Below are 27767 nucleotides of genomic sequence, written 5' to 3' on the forward strand. Positions count from 1 at the left end.
TGATGGGATGCCGTTTGTAAAGTTACACAGTAAATTAACAATAATAATTTGGTTTATTTGACATGTCATGAAGACAAAAATGTCCGCCAAATAAAAGGTTGTTGGTGCATTTCTATGCTAAAGAAAAATATATAAAACTTCAAATATATCACAACGAGATATTAACTCAGAAAGTTTTGAGAAGAAACTTGGAAAAACTCGCAGTTGAAAAACTTTTAGTATAAAAAAAAGATGGTTGGATGAAATTTGTGATCTTACAGAAAATTGTCAGCAGGTGGCAGCATTTCTTACCAAAAAAGAAAGAAAAGCCCAACAGATGTGGAGGTGATTCATCTGATAATTAACACTAATGACTGCCTTAAAGTATCAGAACACAAACAAAAAGTTTATTTTTACTGTTTTACTGAAAAAGTCCAACTAATCCACCTGCTTTGTTCTCTGTCTGATCAGATTATTTGAGATGCAAAATCAAAATGAAAAGCATTGTGTGATTTTTCAAGAAAATAAATATAATGGTTTATTATAGATAAAACTCACAAAAAACAAATTTCAAGGGTTAAAGCTGCATTGTGTAACTTAGAAAAAATGCATATATTTTTACATATTTATGATGTCATAACAGGATATTATAATCTATGAAAAGATCAATCTCTTCCATCTCTGAGCTGTTATTACCATCTGAAGAAATAAATTATTCCCGACCAAAAACAACCAATCAGATCCAGGAGGAGGGGCTTAGCGCTGTCAGTCATCCTCATGTACTTGCTGCTAATTGTGCTATTAGTGAAGAAACAAATTACAGTTACAGGGAAAATATTTATCGGTGTCATCGGAGGGAATGCACTGACTGGATCTTTAGCATTCATGACAGACTCTGCTAGCTGGAGCAGGTTGTGTTAGCACTAATGATGTTTATTAGCGCTGTCAATCAATATAATGTACCTGCTGCTAAATGTGCCATTTGCGGAGGGACAACTTACAGTTACTGGAAAATGTACCTGCCATTATCGGTTGCTATGCTAACTGGGCTCAGCAAGGAGGGGTACAGAGGATGATGATTAACAGCGCTAAGACCCGCCTTCTTGTTCTGATTGGTTGTTTCAAGTTAGTATTGGGAGAAGGGAGAAGAGCTCAATATTTTCACAGATTGTCTGTCTCATACAATAATGTCATAATATAATTACAGTTTCAACAAATATGTAAAAAAAAAAAAAAAGTTACTGCAGCTTTAAATGTTTTTTTTAGTTGTAAAGCCGACCGTGTTTATCTGGTCAACCAGCAGAAACCAGTCAGGCTGAAAAGTTTCCAGGATTAGGAAATCGAGCTAATCTGAATGTTAGGAATGAAGACAGTCACACCCAGAACGGCTCAGCTGTGGGAGGACGTCTCTGAAACCAGTTAACCCTGCTGGTTGTACTGGGTTGTTCTGGGTGTCTGACAGGAAATGGACCAGTTTCCTCCTGAACTGGTGTCCATACTGGGAGGACGTTTCCTCCTGAACTGGGAGGACGTTTCCTCCTGAACTGGTCTCCATCCAGCGCGCTGTCGAAGGTGACGCCATGTCAGTGACGTCCGTCACAGCGTCTGGGTAAAGAAGATAAACGCTTCAAACGATTCGTTGGTTTTGACTCAGTCAGTAAAAATCTCCAGACTGAGAGCAGAAAAGAAAAAACATTTTAACATTAGAGTGGATTAAACCAAACCTACAAAATATTACAAAACATGAACAAACATCAACTTTATAATGTTTCAATAATAAAAATTTATTCTATTTAATTAGCATAAATGTTGCCTCATACCATCTGATTTTAGAGTTTTGTGGAAGGAAACTTCATTATTATTATTATTATTATTATTATTATGACTTTATTCACAGTTTTCATCACAATCCTCTGTTTTGATTGTAAGAAAATATGTAACATCCATCCATCCATCCATCTTCTTCCGCTTATCCGAGGTCGGGTCGCGGGGGTAGCAGCTTCAGAAGGGAGGCCCAGACTTCCCTCTCCCCGGCCACTTCTTCCAGTTCTTCCGGGGGAATCCGAGGTGTTCTCAGGCCAGCCGAGAGACATAGTCCCTCCAGCGTGTCCTGGGTCTTCCCCTCCTCCCGGTGGGACGTGCCCAGAACACCTCACCAGGGAGGCGTCCAGGAGGCATCCTGACCAGATGCCCGAGCCACCTCAACTGGCTCCTCTCGATGTGAAGGAGCAGCGGCTCTACTCTGAGTCCCTCCCGGATGACTGAGCTTCTCACCCTATCTCTAAAGGAGAGCCCAGCCACCCTACGGAGAAAACCCATTTCGGCCGCTTGTATCCGCGATCTCGTTCTTTCGGTCATGACCCAAAGCTCATGACCATAGATGAGGGTGGGAACGTAGATTGACCGGTAAATCGAGAGCTTCGCCTTTTGGCTCAGCTCTCTCTTCACCACGACGGACCGGTACAGCGCCCGCTTGACAGCAGACGCTGCGCCAATCCGCCTGTCGATCTCCCGCTCCCTTCTTCCCCCATTCGTGAACAAGATCCTGAGATACTTAAACTCCTCCACTTGGGCCAGGACACCCCCCCTGACCCGGAGAAGGCACTCTACCCTTTTCCGGCTCAAGACCATGGCCTCGGATTTGGAGGCACTGATCCCCATCCCGGCCGCTTCACACTCGGCTGCGAACCGATCCAGCGAGAGCTGCAGATCACGATCTGATGAAGCCAAAAGGACCACATCGTCTGCGAAAAGCAGAGATGAGATCCTAAGGCCACCAAATCGGATCCCCTCAACACCTTGGCTGCGCCTAGAAATTCTGTCCATGAAAGTAATGAACAGAATCGGTGACAAAGGGCAGCCCTGGCGGAGTCCAACTCTCACCGGAAATGAGCCCGACTTACTGCCGGCAATGCGGACCAGACTCTGACACCGGTCATACAGGGACCTGACAGCCCGTATCAAAGGGCCCGGTACCCCATACTCCCGGAGAACCCCCCACAGGGCTCCCCGAGGGACACGGTCGAACGCCTTCTCCAAGTCCACAAAACACATGTAGACTGGTTGGGCGAACTCCCATGCACCCTCCAGGACCCTGCCGAGGGTGTAGAGCTGGTCCAGTGTTCCACGACCAGGACGAAAACCACACTGCTCTTCCTGGATCCGAGGTTCGACTATCCGACGGACCCTCCTCTCCAGGACCCCTGAATAGACCTTGCCAGGGAGGCTTAAGAGTGTGACCCCTCTATAATTGGAGCACACCCTCCGGTCCCCCTTTTTGAACAGGGGGACCACCACCCCAGTCTGCCAATCCAGGGGAACTGCCCCCGATGTCCATGCGATACTGCAGAGTCGCGTCAACCAACACAACCCTACAACATCCAGAGCCTTAAGGAACTCCGGGCGGATCTCATCCACCCCCGGGGCCCTGCCACCGAGGAGCTTTTTAACCACCTCGGCGACCTCGTCCCCAGAGATTGGAGAGCCCAACCCAGAGTCCCCAGGCTCCGCTTCCTCAGTGGAAGGGAATATGTAACAATTGATAGTAATCACATAAAATTTCATTTTGGTTCCACAGTTCTTGTATTTTTTTATGGACGGTTAATTTGGTGTTTTTCTTGTCAGAAACTTTTCCATTCCTTGCTTGTTTGAGGCACAAATGTAAAGAAAAAAGGTTTAAATCAAATTTTCTAAGTTTTATTTTATTTTTTAAAAGACTAAATAACAAAAAACTCAAATTTTGCTGAAATTTTTAAGGTAAAAAAATTTAAGGGATTAAATTTTTACATTTATTTTTGCTTTTCTTTCATCATTTTCTCTTTAATTTCTGAGGCTCCCATGGCGCCCCCTGGCGGTCCCACTTTGAATAACACTGAATTGGATCCACAGCATGGAGTCCCAGTTAAACTGAGCTGGTCGGTCTGGGAGTCCAGTGGGGAAAAATCAATCCCAGTTAGAGAAAATTTCCAGTTAAAAAGACAAGTCTTGTTTTTTGGTTCTAACGATAAAAAAAGACTTTAGAGAAAGAGATGATGCCTTCAAAGACATGTCTGTTCCCAGGACATCTCTGTATTTTCCTGTTCTGATCTGATCCTGATGTTTTGGATGATCTAGAAAACTGAAATTAGACTCTGTCCACTTTAAACATGGAGGACAGCGACAACTGAAAACACTGAGCTAAACGTTTCCATTGTTACATTTCAAATTAAATGGTGGAAACTTTGTGCTCTTTCAATTCAAATTCTCCACAAATTGGTGAACTTCCATCTTATAAAATCCCAGCAGCCTTTAATTTATATTTCTGTCACAAAATGTTAAAAAATACCAGGGTGCAAATACTTTAGCTGCTGATGTTTCCTCCCGTTGAGTTTGTTCTGGTCAGACGATTAAAGAGCCAGAGGACCGTAAAGATGCCACCGACTGCAGGTGAAGTTTAATAAAGTTTATTTAAAGCCAACAGCAGCAGGAAACATGGAAACATAAATCCAGAGTTCAGTCAAACTAAAATGTGACAATAACATAAACTCAGGACCTCACAGAAGATCCGACCCGGGAGGGAAGGAGAAAACCTGCGACTGAAAACCAAACCACAGCAAATCATAGGGAATGAAAAAAGAGCAAATTTACACAAAAAACTCCGAAAATTTTAAATGAATCCCAGAGATTTCCTGCAGAAAACAAGAAAATTTCTCAGTTTGAAAAGCTGAAAATTTGCTAGAATTTTTTTAGATTAATTTCGGAAATTTCTTTGAAAAATCAAGGAAATTTCTGAATTTGAAAAGTTGAAAAATTGCTAGAAAAGAAAAAAGTTGCAAATTTCAGAATTTCCAAAGGTAAAATTCTCAATTTCATAACTTCAAAGATTTTGGGTTTTTTTCCAGAAAATCTCACAGATTAATGTCAAAATTTCTGAGGTTTTTTTCTAGCAAATTTTTTGTTTTCCAAACTTAAAAATTCCTTGATTTTTTCTCGCACTAAAGAGTTTGAAAAATAAAAAATTTGCTCAAAAAAACTGCTGAGAGAAATCCCAGAAGTGTTTTAGAAAAAAAATTAATTTTTGGGCTTGAAACCAATTTGTTTTTAATTTTACAACTTTCAACTTGTGAAATTCAGAAAATTAGTTGCTTTTTTTTTGGAAAATTTCTAAGATTAATCTCAATATTTCAGAGTTTCAAAAGTACAAAATTTGCTGGAAAATTTTTTTTAATTTCTGAGTTTCAAAGGTGGACAATTTCATAAATTTTCGAAAGTCAAAAATATTAACATCCCCCACCCAAAAAAGATCGACTTTTACAACTCAGAAATGTACTTTTTTTTTTTTTTTTAGAAAACGTCTGAATTTTTTAGAGGAAATTATTTTTTTCTATCTGCAATGACATAAAAAAAAAACCGTCGTACAATCAGGAGAAATTATATCCAGAAATAAAGAATCATACGTTCATATAAAAGAGGAAAAATATAAAAAAATGAACATGTTTACCTCAATTATTCTTAGAAAACATGATTTTCTTCTTATTTTGTAAATAAATTGCTCTTGTTCACCTGTCAGAAAGCAGCTCGTCTGTTTTCCAGGTATTTTCCCAGCGGATCATTTATTCTGTAAAAATTCAGAGTGGAGATAAAAACAACAATCAGGCCTCCTCCTCCTCCTCCTCCTCCTCCTCCTCCTCCTCCTCCTCCTCCCAGGACCCCCCCCCTCTCTCTCTCTCTCTCTCTCTCTCAGTCCCTCCCCCGGTTGATGCTCGGCTCTATTTCTTTTCACTTCTTAATGTTTACTCGGACTTGCAGCTTCTTTGACACCGAGATTCGTTAGAAACCGGAACCGAACGGGCCGTTTTCTCCTCGGTTCGGTTATGAACTGAGCTCCCTCCGACCCGGGCAGCTGTTGGCCGACTTTAGGTGAGTAAATTCATTTTTTGAAAGCGAAGTGAAGCTGAAATGTGTTGTTTTTATTGTTCAGCGTGAGGTCAGCGTTGGCTGCTTTACTGCAGGAAAAATGATGGGAAATAAAAACCAAAAACTGGGAACTTGCTGAACTGAAGAAACGTGATGCACTGGCAGCTTTTATTTAAATAACCAGGAAAACCCTAAAATAAAATGCCTTCGCACCGAAATGGATTTGTTTAATCTGAAACTTTAAAGTTAATTACAAGTTATAATTTACGGATTTTGTCTTTATTTACGGTCGTTATGAGTTATCCTGTCCAGCTGTTGTCCTGAGATAATGGACTCTAAGTGCCTTAAAACTGAAAAATGGGCTTTAAAGATGTTTGGCTCTTTAGATGAAACTCAGAGAAACTGTCCTATTAAAGTCCGGCGGTGGGAAAAATGTTCCAGCTGCTTTTTGGCCATCATGATGGGTTTAAATCTGTTTCAGTGCTTCTCTCTCACACCGAAGAGGGATCCTTTACTTTTTAATTTTTTATTGACTTCATGCAATCTGCTGGACTTCCTGGATGCTTGGATTGACTGTTGTTTCTAAAACTGTTTAAATTGAATATTTGATTTGGTTTTGAATGAGATTATTTTGTCTTTGGGCCGTTCTTGGATGAATTTAATTGATTTCATTGAGTTCAGACTGAGTTGGTTCAGAGCCAGAGCCTGCTGAAGCGTTTTTGGGGCCCTGAGCAGTTCTGGATTTGGGGCCCATTTTCTACTTAAGTTAATTGAAATTGTTTTGAAAAATCCTGAATTTGATGTTTTAATAAAAAAATAGTAATACAGTTAATTTACAGCCACATTATTGTTATGAGACAGAAAATCTGTGAAAGAAAAATTGAGCTCCTTTGCTGTTACCTTGTTGTGAATGCTAAGGCTAGTTAGCAGCAGAGCCACTGATGATGGTGGATAAATAGTTTTCATGTAATTGTAAGTTGTTTCTCAGCCATTAGCAAATTTATTAGCGACTACCTGAAGTTGATTGACAGCGCTAAGACCCGCCTCCTGGCTCTGATTGGTTGTTTGTGATGCATTTCTTCAGATGGCAGTAGAGCTCAGGACTTGGAGGAGATTGATCTTTTCACAGATCATCTCATAAACATACATAATAAATATGTAATTCTGCAGCGCCCCCTGTAGGCTCGGAGTGGACCAGGATGTGGTTTAATTTACACTGATGTGATTTGGTGCTGTATGTAAACAAAGTGAATTTGGCTGCCCCCTACAGGCGGGTTCAAGGTGCAAATCTTAACGCTGCAGCAACAAAACTCACAGCCCAAAGTGGAACATTTTTGGTTTGATTTATTTAAAAGAAAAGCAAAATAATTGGATTAAAAATGTGTTTAAAGCCTATTAAAGATGGAGGAAACAGGAATGGGAGACGTAGACCGTAATGTTTGTCACAATATTTTGGGAAAACGTTACAAAAGTTAAGATTATAAGTTTTTAAAAAATCTACTGTAGTTTCTTTAATTCCTTTTCCTCAGCAGACAGAAGTAAAATGAAGAATAGTGGATTAAATCAGTCATCTTGAAACATGAAAATGATCTGATATATTTTCTCATGACTCACAGACAGGCTTGATGTTTCCATTACTGTGAAAGTATTTCCCTTAGTGTACTTACTTTAGTTAAGAGTTTAAATTTAAAGTACTTCTACTGCTTGATTTGATCCAAATTTTATAAACAAACATCAGCATGTGTGTTTCTCAGCGACAGACCAACATGGGAAATGATGCAGATAATTTTAATAGATAAAAATCTGAAAAGTGTGGTGTGCTTTTGTTTTCAAACCTCTGAGTCATAACTTACAGAACTTCCTCTGAATCTGCAAATACAGCTGCAAATGTTTTTTTTTAATGTTCGTTCTTCTCTTTGTTCTTCACAAAACAGCTCAGTTTCAATCTGAGGAAAACAATCCCCACTGCATGATGCTGCCACCACCTTGTTTCATCATAGAAGTCATATGTCCAGACTGTGCAGTGTTGCTTTGCTACGTGTTTACAGTTGTGCAACTTGAGTGGAATAATTTAGGGGTATCTCAGTAAATACAAAATAAAGTCAAAATGCCAAGAATGTTTTAGTTAAAGGGGCAGTAATAAGTACATATAAGAACAATCAGTTTAATTTATGTTATCAAAAACAAATTCTAGTATAAATTTATGTTTTTAAGAAACTCCTGCTCTTTCTGAAACTCTGCCTTCAGGAAGTCTTCACAACATGGCTCCTCTATTAACCCTTTAGCAACATTTTTACCAGCGTTGCTCTGAGAAGTGGATGAGCTCAGCAGATCTGCAGCTCCTCCAGGTGTTTGCTAATTGCTGCTGGCTAGTCTGAAGGAGCTGAGTGGAAACTTGGAAGCTGCAACTGTGAGGAGGAGCTGTGCCTCGAAGGCGGGGCTAAGTCCACCCAGGCGTTTTGCTCATCTCAATGGTTGCCATGGAGATTAAATAATTCTCAAACATCCATTAAGAATCAAGGCAGGACTCCATATTGGTAGGGTTTTAATGAGGGACTAACATTAGAACATAATAAAAAGCTAAAAAATGGCTAATTTTACATAACACTGCCTCTTTAAATATTACATTTTATTTTCCTTCCATTTAGTTTCTCTTTAATTGCCTATATACAACCATGATTTATTCTTAGGTTGGTGCTGTAAATCCTGTGATCTACCTGCTTAATTCAGGATGTTATTTCTGCGCTCGGCCTCCCTGGACCTCCACAGTAAATGTTTTTACTCTCTGTCTGTCTCAACTTTTCTCATTGTGTTCTGTGATTTCCTGCCTTTCCCTTTTTATGTTCCTCTGCCGCTTTGAAAGCCTCTCCAGATCCGACTGTGACTCGTTCATGCTGTCCTCTTCTGCCAAGTCTCCTCCATCGATTAATTGCAGAGGAAGTTGCTGGGAGTGGGTCCGCCGCTTCCTCCGCCTCTCCTCTGCCCCCGTTTGCTTTTCATTAAGCCGCTCTGAAGGGGTCCAGGTTCTGAGCGAGCCGGGCTGGTGAAACGTGGCGGCCGTGTGGCGGTGACTCAGCCGTCATGAGCTGTCAGAGAAGTTAAGCAGAAGAAGACTCGAGCGGTTTCTGCATCCTTGGAGTCAATAACGTAACTTCTCTCCGGTCTGCTCCATTTGGACTTGGTTAAGGGATTATTCTGACATGTTTTGGTCCAGAACTTTAGAAAACGTGATGCTAAAGAACAGTTTTAGCACCAAGTGAAAGCTAAACCACTGTGAACAGTCGTTTGTAGTTTGTGTTGACAGGCTGACGGATTAATGGGTAGATTTAGAGTTTCAGAATGATTAACTTTGTGAGCATTGAAGCGAACTGTCTGGCAAGAAAAAAATCATTTCTTTTTCACACTGGAGCCATAAAAAAGACAGTAAATTACAGCAAATTTAGCTTTGTTGCACTTCTGTGTCTGGGAATGAGATTTTGATTAAGAAGGCTTCAGCACTTGGTGACGATGTCGGCTGAAAACCGACGGTTAGCTTCTGTCTGGATCTGACTTCACCTCCGTTCTGAACGTCAGCAAATTGGGGTCAACCTCAGAAAGTTTTAATGAAAGAACGTGGAAATTACTGGGTTTCCAAAGTCGCAAAAAAAAAACAGACAAAAAAAACATGAAATTATTTAGTGGGCTGTACCGGTCTGTCGTGGTGAAGAGAGAGCTGAGTCAAACAGCGAAGCTCTCGATTTACCGGTCGATCTACGTTCAAACCCTCAACTATGGTCATGAGCTTTGGGTCATGACTGAAAGAACCAGATCACGGATACAAGCGGCCGAAAAGGGGTTTCTCTGTAGGGTGGCTGGGCTCTCCCTTAGAGAGCTCAGTCATCCAGGAGAGACTCAGAGTAGAGCCGCTGCTCCTTCACATCGAGAGGAGCCAGTTGAGGGGCATCTGGTCAGGATGCCTCCCTGGTGAGGAGTTCAGGCGTTCGCCTCGGGATTCCCCCTGAGGAGCTGGAACAAGAGGCCGGGGAGAGGGAAGTCTGGGCCGCCCTACTGAAGCTGCTGCCCCCGCGACCCGACCCTGGATAAACGGAAAAAGATGGATGGATGGATGACATTTAAAAAACTTTTTTATTTTTTTTATTTCTGAGATTCAGAAGTCAAAAATGATCGAGTTTTCGGAGTCTCAAAAGTTGAACATTTTTGACATTTGAAACTCCTAAATTCCAAGTTTTGCTATAAAAAAAAGTGCAACTTTTAAAACTCAGAAATTAGTTTTTTTCTAGAAAATTTCTGAAATTAATTTCAGTTTTTGAGTTTGTTCTTCTGGAAAATCTACTTTTCAAACTCAAAAATGTTCTTGTTTTTCCCAGAAATTCTAGAAAATACTAGCAAAATTTATATCACATTTTTGACTTTTGAACGTCAAAAATATGACGTTCATATTTTTGAACGTCATATTTAAAAAAAACAAGAAAAAAATAAAAATCTTTCTAAGAAATTTTTTGAATTTTTTCTATCTAATTTGTGACTTTTCAAACAACAAAGTTTCCATGTTTTTTTCCCAAAAAATTTCTGAGATTAATCTCAAACTTTGAGTTTTTTTCTAGCAAATTTTGAACTTATAAAAATTCAAAATTTACACGTTTTTTCCCCAAAATGTCTGAGATTAATCTAGCAAATTTGTGACTTTTCAAACTCAAATGTTTTTGTTTTTCCTAGAAAATCTCAGATTTTTTGGCTTAAATTTTCTCCTACTCTTTTCTTTCTACAATGACCTTAACACGCCGTTGTATACAGACACCTAAAGATCTCTGGGAAATTTTCTTTCTTTCTTGTTGAATTCTTCCTGAAAGCCTCCGTGTTTTCCATTGTTGTCCAGTTGAGCTGAAGTGAGCTGAGAAACGTCTTTGTTTGCCTCATATGAGATCCTCATTAGCGGAGATCGGCCCTCTACGGGCCGTTTCAGAGATCAGAAACGTTACAAGTCGCGTCCGACAGCTGGAGATCTGGTTTACCAGCGTGTGTTTGTCCAGAGCAGCGTTTGGTTTCAGGCGGGGGACTGGATTTGTTTTGGTAGTAGATGAATCTGGCCAGAGACACAAAGGGATTTCAGAAAGCAGAGCAGAGGCTGGAGTCTTTCAGGCGAATTTGATCCTTCTGGACTTTTCTACGGGTTAGTGAAAGAGCGCCGAGGCGGCAGTGACACGTTCCGACCCCACAGCTCAACACCATGGCCTGACGTCTCTGTTTGGGCGAACCAGCCGACCGCAGGTAGCAGATGATTGATTTACCTGAACTCTGTGACCCAAACACATTCACGCCACCAGCCACGTCAGCTCTGCGTAACTCCGACTCGCTGAGGGTTGGGAAGAGTTTCTGCTGCCACAGCCAGAACGGGCCGAGCCGTAGCCTGGACGTTGGCCATCAGGTGGCCACGTAATTACGAAATCTGAGATCTGGAAAATAAATGTGCTTAATTGAAACATGGCAATTTCGCGTTTCCTCGTGTTTGGTTTGATGGTGCGTTTCTATTACAAATATGTACAAACCTTTGCTGATATATATATAAAAAACACGTTTGCAATGCGGTGTTTTCATTAAATAAGAAATACAGTTAAAATAACATTTAAATAAGTTTGTTCACAGAATAAGCTTCTAAAAAAAACCTCCAACTGCTTCCTGTCGTTTTCTTCTTCATGACTTTCGCTGGTAGTTAACATCTGGTTGTTGTTCATGTGACTCGTATGATGTGAGAAAAAAGTTTTTCCATTGCAGTTTTGTGAAATAAATACGAAAAACCGCCTCATCATAACCAAACTTTTCCGCATTTCCATTAAGCAGATTTATTCTCAAAATGTCAGATGTTGCTCAGTTACACCAGATTTATATTTACTTTGTTGCTTTAGTACATTAACATTAAAAATAAAACAAAACAAACCAATAATTTACCAAAAATAAGATATTGTCCAAATCTCCATTTGAGACTTTTAGGAAAAAGTTAAATGATTAAATATGACAGGCAGTTTATTTTCTCTGATTCAGGTTGTTTGTGTTTTCACATCAGAAATCTTTGGATTCAAGCCACCTTTCATTTCCTTGCATTGCGCAGAACTTTGTCAATATTGCGCTAATGTAAAAAAAAACCCTAAATTTTCCAACTGCAGGGCTTCTGCTAAATAAGAAACACAATTAAAATTACATGAATAAATTGTTCATGCGTTACGTCATTAAAACCATCATCATTGTCCTACCACTTCCTGCCACAAAGAAGTGATGCAAAAAAAGTGTTACCTTTGCAGTTTTGCAACAAAAAACTAATTTCAATAGAGACTGAAAACCACCTCATCCGAGCGCCAAAACGTTTTATCAATAAAACTGTTTTTTTTTTTATTGCTGTGTTTCTAAATTTATTTTTGAATTTCAAATTGCGCAAATATATCAGATTGACTTTATTTGGGTAAACTAACAACAAAAATGAGTAATTTAAGAAAATCACTTTCCAAAAATGTGATGTGGACCAAATCTTCTCCAACGTTTGACACTTTTTGAAGGAAGAAGTCAGCTCTCTGATTTAAGTCATTAAATATGTAGGGTGGTTTTTTCTCTGATTCTTGTGTTTTCACATCAAAGATCAGTGGATTCAAACCTCCTTGTGTTTACATGTTGCAAAGTTTCCCAGCAGCCTTTCTGTCGCCGTGCTGAGGATGAGTCATGAAACGAAGAAGCTTATTGTCTTGGTAAACGTTCCCTTTTGAAGTAAAAATAGCCCAGTTGAGAAAAACAAAGGGCTGTGGGGTTCCAGAAGAAGGTGACGCTGTTGAATATTCCTACCACAGGCTTATATAAGCCTCCATATGTTCTGCAGCCGTGCAAATAATCTGGAGCAGATTGGACTGCAGCCATCGTTCGGCTCCGGCTGGAGAACGCGAGCAGTTTCTTTTGGGCCTGGATGATAAAAACGCGAGGGGTCGGGGGGTTTGTGGAGGCAGCCAATGAGCCGGCGGACCGACCGCAGGCTGCTTGTTCTGTGGCGAGGGTCCTTCCTGATGCTGGCGGTCGGTGGGCGGAGCCACACCGGAGACACTGTTTGTCAAGCCTCAACCTGGCGGCGCACGCAGGGCGGCTGGAACCAGAGGGAACCTGAGAGGGTCGTGTTTGTTTTCGTTGCTCGTAAAATTAAAGTTTGTCTGTGTGGAGATTAAGTATCAGCCTGTCGTTGTTCAGCACGTGAAAAGCAAACGGCGTTGATGTCATGCTTGGCACCCATGGACACCAGGAGGCTTGATGGTTTCCTCCATCCACTCCACCAGCTGTTTTAAACTCACAGCGTCCATCTTGCTTTTTATTAGACTTATTTTCCTCCGTTTCTTACTGCTTCGTTTTCCAGGCCACTTCAGAAAGACAAACTCAAGCCACGTTGAAAGATTGTCAGTTTGTCAGCAGGCACATTATTCAAAAGAACACGAGCTCTGCCTGGCAGAAAGGGAGTTATTAGTGAAAGTGGAGCAGAGAGGGACAGAAAAGGGGGAACGGAGTCACTGTAGGTCCGATAGTTTCATCCAGGGACCGTTTCTTTCGTAGAGATGTCAGAGTAAATAACTGGAGATGCAGCAGTGGATGAACATCCAAGATGTTTTCTTTTGGCTTCCTATCGTTTTCCGTTTGAGCTCTGCAGCGCGGATCCGATTCAGTTTGAGACAAGATGGACACACAAAAATCATACCACTTAAATGTTTCTTTTTTTTAAACATTTTGTCATGTTTCAAACCAGAAACCATGTGAAACGAGGGCTGGACAATATAAACATTTTATACCAGTCGCTACTGGTAAGTATTGATTAGTTTTTGTTTCAAATACCTGAAATATATCACGCCACATCATTTTTTATTTTTAACCAGTTGTGAGAAACGGCAACAAAACCTTAAACTGATGCTGCGCAAGTTACTCTGCATGTTGTTGCTAGGCAACCAAAAAGTGAGTGAGTTGATGCCACCAAACTTGTGGGCAGATTGAAGCTGAGCGGCTAAATAGTTCCTCTGCCTACATCTCCCAGAATGCGGTGCGGTTCTGGATCAGAGCTCAGTTAATACTCTATCAGATGTATTATCTATTAATACTGATCATGTGCCGTTCGCGTTATATATTTTTATTGATTTATTGTCCAGCCCTACGTGAAACAAAGCAGTGATTTTTCTGAAATTTAATTGAGTAAACCAATAAAAATTGGCACATTCTACAGATTTTTTATATCATGTTAAGATTTTTTTATACAACATTAGAAATACATTAAAAGATGCAAAAATAAATTTTTTTGATGAAGAAAACAAACATTTTATTGTCTAAAAAGGCAGAAATTTAGCAATGAATTTGAACCTAAAACTACGCTAATGAGAAGTTTTGGCCAAAATAGATTTAGAAAGATGTTTTGATTTTAAATGAAAAATTTGTTTACATGCAGCAAAGTTTTAGCTCAATTATTCCTCTGACTATGTTGTTTGTTCAGTAAATTGCCTCCAGTTAATGATTAATCAGTTACTGTATTAGTTGATGATTCTTTCAATAGTTGATTTATCTGATTAATCCTTTCAGCCGCAGTAAGTTGAAAATAAGACAAGAAAGCAATGTATATGGAGATCCACTTTGCAGTTAGTCTCTGCTTTTGTTGATCTGTCTGATAAAATCCTGATAACTTACATTAAAATTTCTGTCTTTACTCAGATAGATGTGAATACTTTGTCTGGGGTGAGTAATAAAGTAATGAGCAGATGATGTTTTTCTGTAAAGACTAACCTCGCCTGGAGGAAGCCTCCGTTTTATTGACTGTGTTAACAACAAAACTGCTTCATGCTCCTGAAATAATAAATAATTTGCAGCAGCTCTTAGAAACCTGCTGCGCCTTTCGCTGCTTCTGTTTGCCTTTGAACGGCCAAGAAAAGAAAAAGTTGTGAGTTAGCTTGATCAGATCGTGCCCACACATGTAGACCGGCGATGTTGCCCCTCCCCCACACGCTGCTGTTTGCCCAGGACGTCCTGGATCCTTCCTCCGCTTCCTGTGGTGCTGGACAGATACGCAGGTGCCAAACAAAAACATCTCCAGAGATTTGTCTTCAGTAAAGCCTCTCTGTTTGCCACGAGGCAGCAAAAACAGACGACTGGAAGCCCCCCCGCCTGGTGGGGGCTGGAATGGTTTCAGTCCAGAAAAACAGCATAAAAAAAGTCAGGAACGTCTCTAAAGGTTCACCTTCAGGCTGCACACGTGGCTCAAGTTTTGGAGAGAAGAAAATAAAGCTTTAACGTCCAGATGCTGCAGAATGGGGCCCATCTGGACCGGGGGGGAGTTGATGAGTGGAGGAAAAAGCTCTAAAGTGATCACCTTAATACGTTTCAGGTTTTAACTTGGTCTTCCAGAAAGGCAGCAATAATTGTGCCAGAAGAGTTTGGTCTGTAAATCAATAGGGTTGAAGTTTTAGGAATTTACTACTGCGGGTTCTGGAGGTAGAACCTGCAAATGTTTGCAAACCTTTGTTGGTATTCTGCATTCAACAAAAACTTGAGCACATTTGTAATAGAAATGCAGGTATTAAAGCTGCATTTTTATCACAAATGTGTGCAAATGTTAGTGAATATTCTAATGCCAAAAAAAAATTCCATAACTTCACAATTGCGTTGTTTCCATTAAATAAAAATGCAATTAAAATTTCACGTGACTTATCGTGGGATAAGTCATTAAAAACGTGCTGAGACATCATCCTCCTACTCCTTCCTGTTGTCGTCTTCTTCATGGTTTCCGGCAGTAGTAACATCCGGTTGTTGATCATGTGACTCATGTGATGCATGAAAAAGCGTTTCCATTGCAGATTTGCAAACACGCTACTTTTGTCCGATACAGCAGCAAAAAAACAAACAAACAAAAAAAAAACGCTTAATCTTTTCGCAGAACCTGGAGTTTTTCGAAATTGCCATGTTTCCATTGAATAAGAAATGCAAGAAAAATCACACAAATAAGTTTGTTCCCGCGATAAGTTGTTAAAAAATATGGAGCACCTTCATCCTCCATCTACTTCATGCTATCTTCTTCCCTCTGGTTTGCGCCAGCGGCAACATCTCATTGTTGATCACATGACTTAATGTGAGGCGATAAAAGTCTTTCCATTTCAGTTTTACAAAATACGCTAATTATGACCCGGCCAAGAAACCGCCTCCTCCTAGAGCCAAAACTTTTTATCTAAAAACAGAAGTTCTTTCAAAACTTTTGCATTTCCGATTAGCAAATTTATTTTTGTGATTTCTTTGCCCGTATCTAAAATAGTGTATTTCCTAAAACTGCAATGTAAACACTTTTTATGCATCACACAAATCCAGTGATCAACAACAGAATGTTACTACTGGCAGAAACCATGAAGAAAACAGGAAGTAATAGAAAGATAATGGGGTGGCGTGTTTTTAAAACTGGCGGCGAAAAAGGCAGAGTATTCAAACAAACTAGATTTGTCTCATGGATGGGAGACTGCCAGTTAAAGGGTTAATGACCTAGTTTATTAATTTTTTTTCCTATTTAATAATTTGTTGTTTTTGTTAAAGTTTTGTGTACATTTGTAATGTCGACGCAGCTATTGGCAGATTTTTATCTGAACTGATTTCTGAGCAGCTGCAGTTCATTTATTATCTTTAGTTCTCTCTTCTCTCCCTGCGGCGGCGGCGCCTCCCTGAAGCCGGCAACACGTTAGTTTGGTAAATCTTTCAGGTGTCACGTGCAACAGGACCTCCATGTAAGCCACAAACAGAGGAAAACAACCAGAGAACGATTCTGCGACGGTTTCAGCAGAAAAAGCTGCCATCCAGCCGCCACTGAGGTGTCGTCTTAATCTGAAGCAGATGTGGCGACGTTCGAGAACGTTACTGTAAATTACCTCCTCCTCCGTACAGCAACCACCCAGAGATTTACGTCGGAGTCGAAGCGCAGGAATGTTATCTGCAGAGAGAAATCCAAGCGTCTTGAGTCACAGTAAAACATGGCGCTTCCCGCAGACCTTCAGGGAGATCAGGGTAATGTTGTCAGTCAACGCCGACCCCCCCAGAGACGCAGCCGATAAAAATGTTCAGCCGTAGATTCCAACCTCTGAATCCTTCCCGTCCCAAACAAAGGCCACAGAGGACATTTATGGCAAAATCAACGTATATGTCGAGCTGCGCTCAGCAGGAAAGCGTTGCATGTTCACATCTGTGTTTATGAGGATGTTTGACGCTGGGTTTTTGTGATGATTTGGCGGTTTTTCAGTCCCTGCAGGTTCAGCGTTTCCTCATAGAGACTCTGATCGCCTGTTTCCTCTCATAAAACCAACGAATCAAACAAGCGATCAGAAACTGCTCACCTCAGGTCAGTCAGCAGGAAACATGGATTATTTTTAGGCATGTTGATGTCTAAAAAAGCCTTAAACACAGAGGTAGTTCTCTTAAAAGCCTGATTTATGTTGGTTTATTCTGGTGAGGTTAAAAACAATCACATAGTCCGGTAAAAACCCAACGCTTCCTTTTAGTGTAACATTGGACGCTCGGTATATTTGGAAGTTACTTGAGGCCTCTAAGAATGCTTAAAACTTAATAGTTCAAATACAAAATAGAACTTAATATAAATTAACACACAGCCAATAAAGTGTCAAGAGGTATTTAAGCTTCTAAAGTTGCTGTTTTTGGAGAAATGTTTAGATATTCTCTATAAAAAACTCTTATTTATCTTTGTTTCAACTAAGTATAGATTTAAAGAGAAATATCAGTCATTGGTAAAATATTTACTGTTCATAAACTCCCATTCAAAAATGCGACTTGTCCCTTTAACTTAAAATTTCATCCATAAGAAATTGCCAGGAAAAAAAGCGTTGCATCGTTTGCAGTAAACTTTCATTTCATTTGTGTTTTGCTCAGTTTACATCTGGTTATGCTGTGATTTAATTTACTTTCCACATATTAAAAACTGATCTTTGCACATGAAACATTTGAGATAAAAAAAAAAAGTTATGTATTAAAATATGTCAAAGTGCAGCTGCAGCCACTTTCTCCCAACACTGCAGTGAAGTTTAATTACACACCAACCGAAAACCTTTGTCTTTTTAAACTTCAGAGAACAATCTTTATCTTCATTTTCCTTGAAACTGGATTTCCTTTGATCATTAAAGCATCTCTCTCTGCTTGATATCAGTGTGTAAGTCAATTATTCCAGTCTTCCTCTGTTGGGTCAGAAAGCAGTGGGAAGAACAGCCACAGAAAACAAATAAAATGGGCGGCTGCGTCTCACACAGACCTCCCATCACACAACTTTAATTCATTTGTAGATTTACAAACATTTACAGAATGAGCCTGGAGGTCAAAAGCCCTCAGAGCTTTTCAAAAGAAGCCGTAAAAACACAAAGAGCCTCCAGTGAACTCTGAGAAATTCATCTGATTAGATGAAAAGACGAGCAATTAACTGTAAATTAGTGCGTTTAAGTTTCTCCGCTCCGTTCTTTGATGCTTATTTCGACTCGGCTGCCATAAAACAACCTTCTTTTTAAGAGTTTATGAAGCCACTTCTGTTGAGTCTTCATTTAGTTTCTGCCTGTAATGCAAAAAGCCCAAAGACAGTCGTCTTATTTATAAAGGCTGTTAGTTTAAACAAAGACTACAAAGACTGCCAACAAAAAATGAATTCACATACGCTCATTTAAACACATGTAAATGACGTATTTCATGATTTTTACACTTGTTTCTTACTGGTTTTCATGTCCAAACTCCAGATGTATAAATAACCTGTGAGTTTTCATTTACGGAGCAGCTTTCGGTGGTCATAATGTTCTGCCTGATCAGACCACACTCATCGCCGGCGTTTGGAGGGTTTCCTGAGTTTCAGTAGCAGGAAAAGATGTGGAGGAAGTTTGCGTCTGAATCAACAGATCCCTGCTGGAACAATGGCTGAGAGGATCAGAGACAAACTTCCACAGAGTCAATAATCTGCCTGAGACGAGATCTGGGTAAAAATAAAACTCCTGTCACACAAATACAGAAAGCAGAAGATACAGAGAGTCTCTTCGTTTGATTAAAGTTCAGGTTTTGTCTCATTATTTAAACTCTTTTTGGATAAAACATGAAAAAGTTCTAAAGAAAAATCAAAATGTTAAAGGGAGTTTAGATATTCTCTCATGTGACGTAGCTTCTATCTCTTAGCTGAGACAGACATGTAGCCTACATGTTACTGCATGTAGTTACTCTGCCAGTCAGCAGAACCTTCTTATTCACACCAAGAGTTCGTACGTCGTTTATAAATCCGTTTAAACACTGAAACAGTTCTGAAGCTCCTCCATGCTGTAAACGCTCTTTATGTTCACTAAGTAGTGAAATAAGTCGTAGTCTGAGATCGGAGGCAGCTTGTTCACATCGTCTGACATGTTTCCATTCTCCGTCTCATACAGCAGCAGCCATTTTGTTCATGTGTCTTTCTGTTGCACTTCGGTGAAAGAGTTGAGGCCATGGTTCAGTCATGCTTTGCCTACCAAGACGGCGACGGATCTCTTCCTGTTCAGACTTGTGGGGTCTATGTATTCCTTCACCAGCAGATCACAGACATGTTGCTGTGAGAGGTTGTGCAGGTCTGGTTCTGTGACTGAATGTTGGACGTTTATCCAGCTTCCAAAGGAGAGCTGAATCTGGCTCGGTTCTTTGCTTTTATCGGTGAATAAATGACATTTACGTGCCTGAACGCAGTAAAAACTAACTCTGTTGGTGGTTGCTGGTTTATATCAGTGATATTCTGATGAACCTGTTGATGTGGTGAACCCTGACCCACACGTTAATCTGTCTTACAAGCAGCTGGCCCGTAATGTCTGAGCCGCTCTGCTCCGTTCCCGCTCTGTGAGTCTGCAGCACAATGCAAAGCTGTGTTTTTGGTCACAGTTTGTGGACAGCTTGTGTTTTTATTTTACAAGAGCTCCGTGCATCCTCGTGCCAGCGTGATCCACAGAGCATTAGAGCACATATAATTACAGCGCTGTATGGTCATGTCCCTCTCAAACCTCAGCCAGGGCCTCCATTTTGGGTTTTCCACCATCTCGCTCGCTGGAGTTTGGGTTTGTGAAGCGGCCGGCTCGCGCTGAAGGTGAGCGGCTCGATGAGATTTATCTCGCTCTGGGTTCTTGTGGCGCTCTGACCAGCGGAGCCGCAGCCATCCGGCCTGCGGTTTCTGCAGAGCGGAGGACCAGGCAGCTGTTTGCGCCGCGACAGACAGAGCTGCAGGCTGAAACGTGTCGGAGGGGGAGAAGAGGCCCAGATGGAGAGAAAACAACAGAGTATCAGAGTAAACCACATCACATCACACATCTGCAAAAACCCAACACTTAATGAGTGAAAAAACAAAGATTGGTTTGCTGTTTTCTCATCAAAGTCCCGAGAGAGAGCCGTAAAAAGCCTCGTTATAAATCCGCTCGCTCGCTTTTAACCCACGTTGCATTATTGGGCCTCAGAGATCGGTTTGTTTGCTTAGAGAAAGGGTCGGTCCGCATGATGTTATCCGTTCATCCTGATAATCACAGCGAGAGTTAAAGAAGTCGGAGCGAAGCCAACTCACTGATTTCTGGCCCAGAAACTCTCTGGTTGGGCAACTGCTGCTGATAAAAGTTGTTATTTTTGCTCTAAATCAAGAAGTTTTTAAAAGTTTTTTCAACATCCTTGTTGTGTCTTTGTAGAGCAGAGTTAGGAAGAATAAAATCTTCAACAGTAACTGTGTTTCCATTGACCATATAATTGCATAATCTGAGAGTTTGAAAATATTTTTCTTAATAGAAACACATGAATTTGGAAAAAAAACAATAAAAAGTTTTGGCTCAAGGGAGAGACGTTTTTTTGGCCGTATGGTCAAACTTTTCACAAACTCATCCATTTGGAGTCACTAGCTGCGTTTTCATTCACCTTAAAATGGCACCAATTGGAACCACAAAAATAAATTGGTTTGGAAATGCACAAAATTCAATAAAACGTTTTGCAGCTATGATGAGTAACTTTTTTTTTGCAGTATCATAATTGCTTTATTTTGCAAAACTGCAACGGAAAAATGTTTTCATATCAAGCGAGTCACATAATCAACAACCGGATGTCGCCACTGGCAGAAACCATGAAGAAGACAACAGGAAGTAGTTGGAGGATGATGGTGTTTGTGTTTTTTAATGATTTATTACGTGAACAAACTTATTTTAATTGTGTTTCTTATTTAATGGAAAGAAAAAACGTGTTTTCTTTTAGTGGAATACTGACAAGGATTTGCACACATTTATAATAGAAACACAGATTCTCAAACGAGTCGGTGGCAAAAATAAAATGGAGAGTTAGTATGGTTTTATGCATGTAACTAGTTCCACTGGCAGATTATTTCACTTATTACAAAAGTCAAAATCTGTGAAATAGTCTGATAATGGAACTAGTACTTTTTTTATTCAATATGTAAGAATTATTTATTTCAAATTAGCTTCTATATCTTTCTCAAACATTATTTGTAAGTCAGTTTTGTCTTTTTTTTAAGTGTACAACTATTTGCACTAGAAACTAGACCAAAAATCCTTTTGTGTTTTTGCAGTGAAGGGGGTGAATATTTGGCCCCTGGTTCCTGTAGTGGAAATGCCCCGTTACTCTAAAGGAAGTTTGCGTTTGGAGCTGAACTCCTTCCTCCTGCCCTGCTGAGCTCCCATCAATCTGGTCCAACACCCCAAGAAGAGAATCTCCTTGAGAATCTCAAGGAGAATCTTTTCCCTTTGGGGGAGGAAGAGGAAGTTTTCCCACAGGGTCCAGGAGTTAAATCCCAGCTGAACTTCCACTTCAGATGATCTGCTGGATAAATTCCTCACAAAGTTGCACATTTCTTTAAACTAAACAGAATCAGCCGGACTTGGATCGGTTTTGTTGCAGCTCCTCCCGTTATCTAATATTTAACACAGAGTCTTTCTGCTGCACCAAACAACAACGTTACCATGGCGACCCTATCTGCTGCTCTCCGGATGCTCTGCTCTCTGTCGCCGGGCGCTCTCCAGGAAAAACAGAGCTCAAGCAGAAAAGGAGCATCAACATGGAACAAGGTTCTGATAACTGGAGCGAACAAAATGACGAAAACTGAACGTGAGAAAATATTTTCTCTAACTGAAATAAATAAAAACAGTAATTAATGGCAAAATCACTATAACTAACTGGAACTATATCGTGCGTTTATAAAACTAAAACATACTGAAAAGATGGATATAAATATTTTTGTGTTTATAAATCTATTAATTAGCCTTTTGAACTGATGTGAAGTTGATTTTCTTTTCCCCACAGGACAGTTTATACGGGCAATTCCTGTCGTCTTCTTTGTTTTTTCCATCAGTAGCAACAACCAGCTGTTGATCATGTGACTTGTGACTCAAAATTAATGTATCCATTGCAGTTTTGTTAAATAAACCAATTTTGATGCGGCCAGAAAAACACCTCATCCTAGCGCCAAACCTTTTTGTTGAAAAAATGAGTTTTTTCCCCAAATTGGTGTGTTTCCATGAAGCAAATTTATTTTCAAAATGTCAAACTGTGCAATTGCATGACTTGTTGAGTGAACAATCTTAACCAGATTGTTTTTATTTACTTGTTTTCTTATGATTTCAGTTGTGTTTTAATTAAAAACACAATTAAAATAAGAAAATAAGTTTGTTCAGAAGATAAGTCATTGAAAAACATTCTGCGCTGTCATCCTCCAGTTGCTTCCTGTCGTCTTTGTCGTTTCCGCCAGTAGCAACATCAGGTTGTTAATCATGCAAAAAAAGATGTTTCCATTGCAGTTTTGCAAAATAAACTGATTGATTGCAGCCAAAGAAACAAGTTTTTTCAAAACTGCCATGTTTAGAAAAAAAGCAGAATATCAACAGATCTTTGCTCACACTTTGTCAACATGCCACTAATGTCAGAAAAGCAGTTTTGCAATTTTTGTATTTCCATTTAAAAAGAAACACAATTAAAATCACATGTGAATAAGTTTATTCATGCAATAAGTCAATAAAAAACATGCGTCCATCATCCTCCAACCACGTCCTGTCATCATCTTCTTCTTCGTCTCTGCCAGCAGCAACAGCCGGTTGTTGATCATGTGACTCGTGTGATGCGAAAAAAATGTTCCCATTGCAGTTTTGCTAAATACACTAATTGTGATACAGCTAAAAACCTATTTTTTTTAAATTGTTGTTTCCATTAAGTAAATTTATTTCTGTAGTTCCAATTGGATCCATTTGAAGGTGAATGGAAACGCAGCTGGTGTCGCAGATAACGAGTCCTGCTGGATGTGAGTGTGTGAAGAGTTTGACTACAGATTGAGCGTCTTTCTGGTTCAAAAGGCCAGCAGTTCAGGAACTCTCAGCATTAGTTTAGCAGATAGCAGCGCTCACTCAGCGAAACGCTGCCTGCCAAGGCCTCTGCGCCTCCTCCTCCCCTGGATCTGCGTTTGTCAGGCACGCTACTCCCCCTGAAAACATCAGCTGCTTTCAGGCTGAAACTTTTCCACTCCAGATCTTTTTTCTGCTTTGGGTGCCACCTCTTACTGTAAGCCTCATCATAAACACTGCAGCGTGAGCATGAAGGCTCTGACATTTTGGGTTAATAATGTGGAAAATTGACAAATGTCATTAAATCTGTGGGTGTGTCTTGTTAAGTGGGCTGTTTTTTTGGTTTTTTTTGGGGTGTGGCACTTTCTGCAGAGTTTTCTGCACGTCCCCAGAGTCTCATTAGGGGTCCCTTTCTGGCCCCCGCCCCCCGCCCGCTGGACGTGAAGCATGGCTGCAGCCGGAGAGTGTGTGCCAGCCTCACGGCGGTTTGCAGAATCCGTCCTGAGAGCCAAGACGATAACCCAGATGCAAAGGATTATGGGTCTTACACTCAGTTGCTCTGGTTTATTGTGAGGCTGTGGTCGATGTGTCACATGTAGGAATTTATTCCAGCTTTTCTGCTCTGGAGCCACTTAATGGATTTCTTCTTTAGCAGATTTTCAGATTTTTCATGCGGATGTTTGGCTGTTGACTGCGCTGGAGGAAAGTTTCAGGTTTGCATGTTGATCCCGATCGGTCGGCCATCGTTTAAACCTCCTCAGCTCCACATCTTCAGAGGGCAGCTGGGAGTGAAATGGTGCAGAGCTTCGCTTTAATCATGATGACTGTGACCAGCAGGTTGTCAGGAAACGCTTTGGCTGATTTCTGTCTTCTGCTCTGCATTTCTTTTGTCTTCTGCTGGAGGTTTTTCCAGGTTGGGAGCCACAAAGTGTCAGATCTGCAGTTCAGGGGCCTCAGAGGGCTGGCAGGGAGCCACACTACTTTCACTCAGATTCGCTCTCAATTTGAGGAAATTTTCTTTAGTTCTTATGAACTACTGGAAAAAAATGTCTGCAGCAATTGTTTATTTCTGTTTTCTTGCATTTTAATGGCACTTTAATGGAGTTTAACCACCGGTTCTGGGTCCCTTTGGGGACCAGCGGTTCATTAAATCAGGTCAGCATGCAGCTGCATTAGGAAGGGAAAAACCAAAAAAGAGCCATGAAATGAATTTATGTCTTTCTTCTGTTACAATTATGTCTGAGTCAGAAAACACATTTAATCTAAACTATGATTTTTTGCTCTTTTAATGTTGGAGAACATTTCTGTCAGAAAAACTCTTCTGAAATATATTTTTTAAGATGAAACCTGTAGAAACTGTACAAATAACAGACATTATCAATCCATTATTTCATTTTACTTTAAAATCACAAACGTTTGGCCTACAGTTTTAAAGCTTTAAGTTAAAAAGAGAGAATGATAAAGTCCAATACTTCAAGTTATTGCTGCTAAAAGTGGATCTGAAAGCAACTGAATCTACCTGGATTTAGTTTTTACATACATTTTTTACATGTATTAGATCCTAATACTCTGTACGGCAAAGTATTAGGATCATTTTAGACAAAAAAAGAGGAGTATATTTCCGCCATAAAAATCTAATCTACATCTAATTAACCGGGCCAAAAAAAAAGGAACAAATTTCTTACTTTGTCTGTGGTCTGGTTAAAGGCATTTGAGGGAGAAGGAGAGCAAATTATGACGTCAAAAACATAATTTAAAATGATGTAAATTAGACACTTTAAGCATCAAAACAAAATTAACACACATTGATGAACACAGAAAAGGTGTTCTTAAAACCAAAGTAGCAGCCAGAGACAACAGAGACAGGAGCAAATGATGGTCTGAGCTTTAAAATCTGCCAGGAAGACGCCCAGTTTTTGGATTTTCAGTCAGAATGAAATAAAAACCAGCCTGATGCAGAACGGAGGAACAAACTCAGTGTTGTATGCAGAGAAAGAAAAGTGCAACAGCTGCAGGTAAAGGGAGAGATTTGTGTATTAACATAAACCGGTGGATTATGTGGTGGACAGCCAGTAAAGAACACGATGTATACTGCAGTGGTGAGTTTCAAAAAGCTGATTTATGATTTGAACTTACTCTGCAGATTTCTGATGTGTTTTAAAAAAGATGGAGAATCGTCGTTTCCCAGGAGTCTCCAAGTTTACGATCCACAAAGATGTTATTGCTCCAAGTCCAGCTAAATAAAACTTGATTACAGACGTAAATGTTATATGGAATGAAAAAAGTAAACATATCATATTCTATAAAATATCTACTTTCATAGGGAATTTGCTATTATTTTCAAAACAACCAACATTTTATTTCTATTAGTGGTTAACGTGAGGAGATCAATTCCAAATATTAATCCCAAATTGATATAAGCACCAGATTGATACTTTGGTTTCAGAATCCTTCTTGAAATGTTATTATTCTAGTTTCTCAACTCTACTGTAAAAACGATTTCTTTCATTTGGTCTCAACTTTTCCACTTTGTTTATTTAGTAGAAACTTCTAGAGGTGCGCCGATCGATCGGCCACTGATCATAATCGGCCGATTTTGGTGAGAAAGTGTCTGATCGGTGATCACTGATCAATGTCTCTTGTTGCCGATCACCTAAACCGATCACCTGTATCTCACGTCGCAGCCTGTGTGTGCAGCTGGTCTCCTCTTTCCTTCACACTGCGCAAGCGCGGTAACAAATCCTAAGCAATGTGGTGAGGAACTTCAACACCCTGAGAGTGAATAGGGATGTTTGTGTTGCGACAAAAAATTACCTTGGGGGCGAAGCACGTCCAAAACACAACGAATCTAATACGATATTTAAAAAACAAACTTAACGAAGTTTAGCTACATTGAGGCTCACTGCAGGAAAAAAAGGACATCCGGAGCAGCCGGTAAAGCAGCGAACGACTACCAACACTCACCCGGATCAGAACCACAGTCAGAAAACTAAACAAAAAATAATGAAAGTCTTCGAGCTGGCGGTGAAAGACGCTGGTTCTGCTCCCGCTGTTGGACCGCTGCTCCTGGTAGTGATGTCTCCGTTTCTGCTCCACCTGCAGTGAACTCTCACACCGAACGTCTGCTTAAAGCTGCAGCATGTAACTTAAACAAAAAAAGATTTTAGATATTAAAGCTTTCACTGTCCCAACATGAGGCAGATAATCTGTGATAAATAATCGATCTCCTCTGCTCCTCCCTGTGTTCTGTAGAAATACTCAGCTCGGTCAGAAACAGCCAATCAGAGCCAGCTAGCCATGTTTTGATTTCTGCAGCATGTGGAAATTATGTAGAAAAAGTAGTTTCCAATAAAATGAGATGAAAAATATATTCTAAAAATTATCTTGTCAATTTGAAATGGAAAAGATGATAAAAGAACAATTAATATCTATATTTAAAGGCATTAGTTGGTTTATTATGATTAGCTAGAGTCATCTTAAATGAAGGATTGTGTCATCGACATAGAGGTGAATAAAGTCATCTGCAGCAGATTTTTCTATTTTATCAAAAAGAATTGAGAAAAGGATGATTTGATCCCTGTGGAACGCCACTAGTAACTGGGCTGCAACCACAGAGAAACCTGAGGTTCAGTATCGACTGATACCGATCAGTCAGACCAGAACTGACTTAAAAGTTTCTTTTTTTAAAACACAGACATAAATGTATTGAATTACAAATTAATTTGATAACTTTGCACCAGTACAGAACAGATTAATACATGTTTGGTCAAACATGTGAAAACAACACAACCTGGGTTGGTTCAGTCAGAGCAAGTAGAAGCAAAACATCCAGGTAAAATGAAGAATAAAGAAACTGACAAACGCAAGAGGCTCAATATCTTGGGCTCATTTTCACTTAGGGTGCAAAGCGTAGCAATACACTGAATAGATCAGCCCTTATGGATCAGAAACACTTCACCGATAACCTATCTGGATTTTTGTCAATGTCAATATTGATACAGATATTAATAGTGGTGTTTATTTCAAGGTCAGAATAGCATTTCCAATTGGCAATTAGGAAAAATTGAGGAGGGATTTTGTCTGAATTCACACACTGTTCTCTTTAGGAGATAATTAACGTCCATCAGAGACGCCATGTTGGCTCAGAGACGCCATGTTGGCTCAGATAAACGACCCATTTTGTCTTATAACCATAACTCTTTTCCATTTGTGCTTTTTTCCACTGTATTTTCCTTTTGAGTAATAAATTAACACAACGACTTGGTAAATCTGTGAAATAAGTTGTTTTTCATCCTCGTCAAGCTTTTTATTCATTATCCTATAAAGACTGGATTTATGTGGCGCATTACGGCTCTGCAGGTTGCTTGTTTCCATGGAAGCACAGACCAGCTTTCAATCCAGAGAATCACTGCAGATGCAGTTAACATTTTCATAACTCCGGAGGAGAGAAAGGTCGGCGATATTTCACCTCCACTATTTGGGTCACACTGTCCATTTTAGGAGTTTTTAACCAGTTCAAAGAGAAAAAGCATTTAAAGG

General features: G+C 40.0%; 1 protein-coding gene across 1 annotated transcript in view; it reads left to right on the plus strand.

Annotated features, from left to right (window-relative positions):
* The first annotated feature begins 5706 nt into the window (after positions 1-5706).
* Positions 5707-27767, plus strand: part of pear1 (platelet endothelial aggregation receptor 1) — a 64314-nt gene continuing 42253 nt past the window's right edge. The window contains exon 1 of the mRNA XM_028013546.1: positions 5707-5877. The gene's annotated coding sequence lies outside the window, so the exon portion shown is untranslated. The remainder of the gene's footprint in view (positions 5878-27767) is intronic.

This window comes from Xiphophorus couchianus, chromosome 3 (assembly GCF_001444195.1).
Source record: "Xiphophorus couchianus chromosome 3, X_couchianus-1.0, whole genome shotgun sequence".
Classification (NCBI taxonomy): Eukaryota; Metazoa; Chordata; class Actinopteri; order Cyprinodontiformes; family Poeciliidae; genus Xiphophorus; species Xiphophorus couchianus.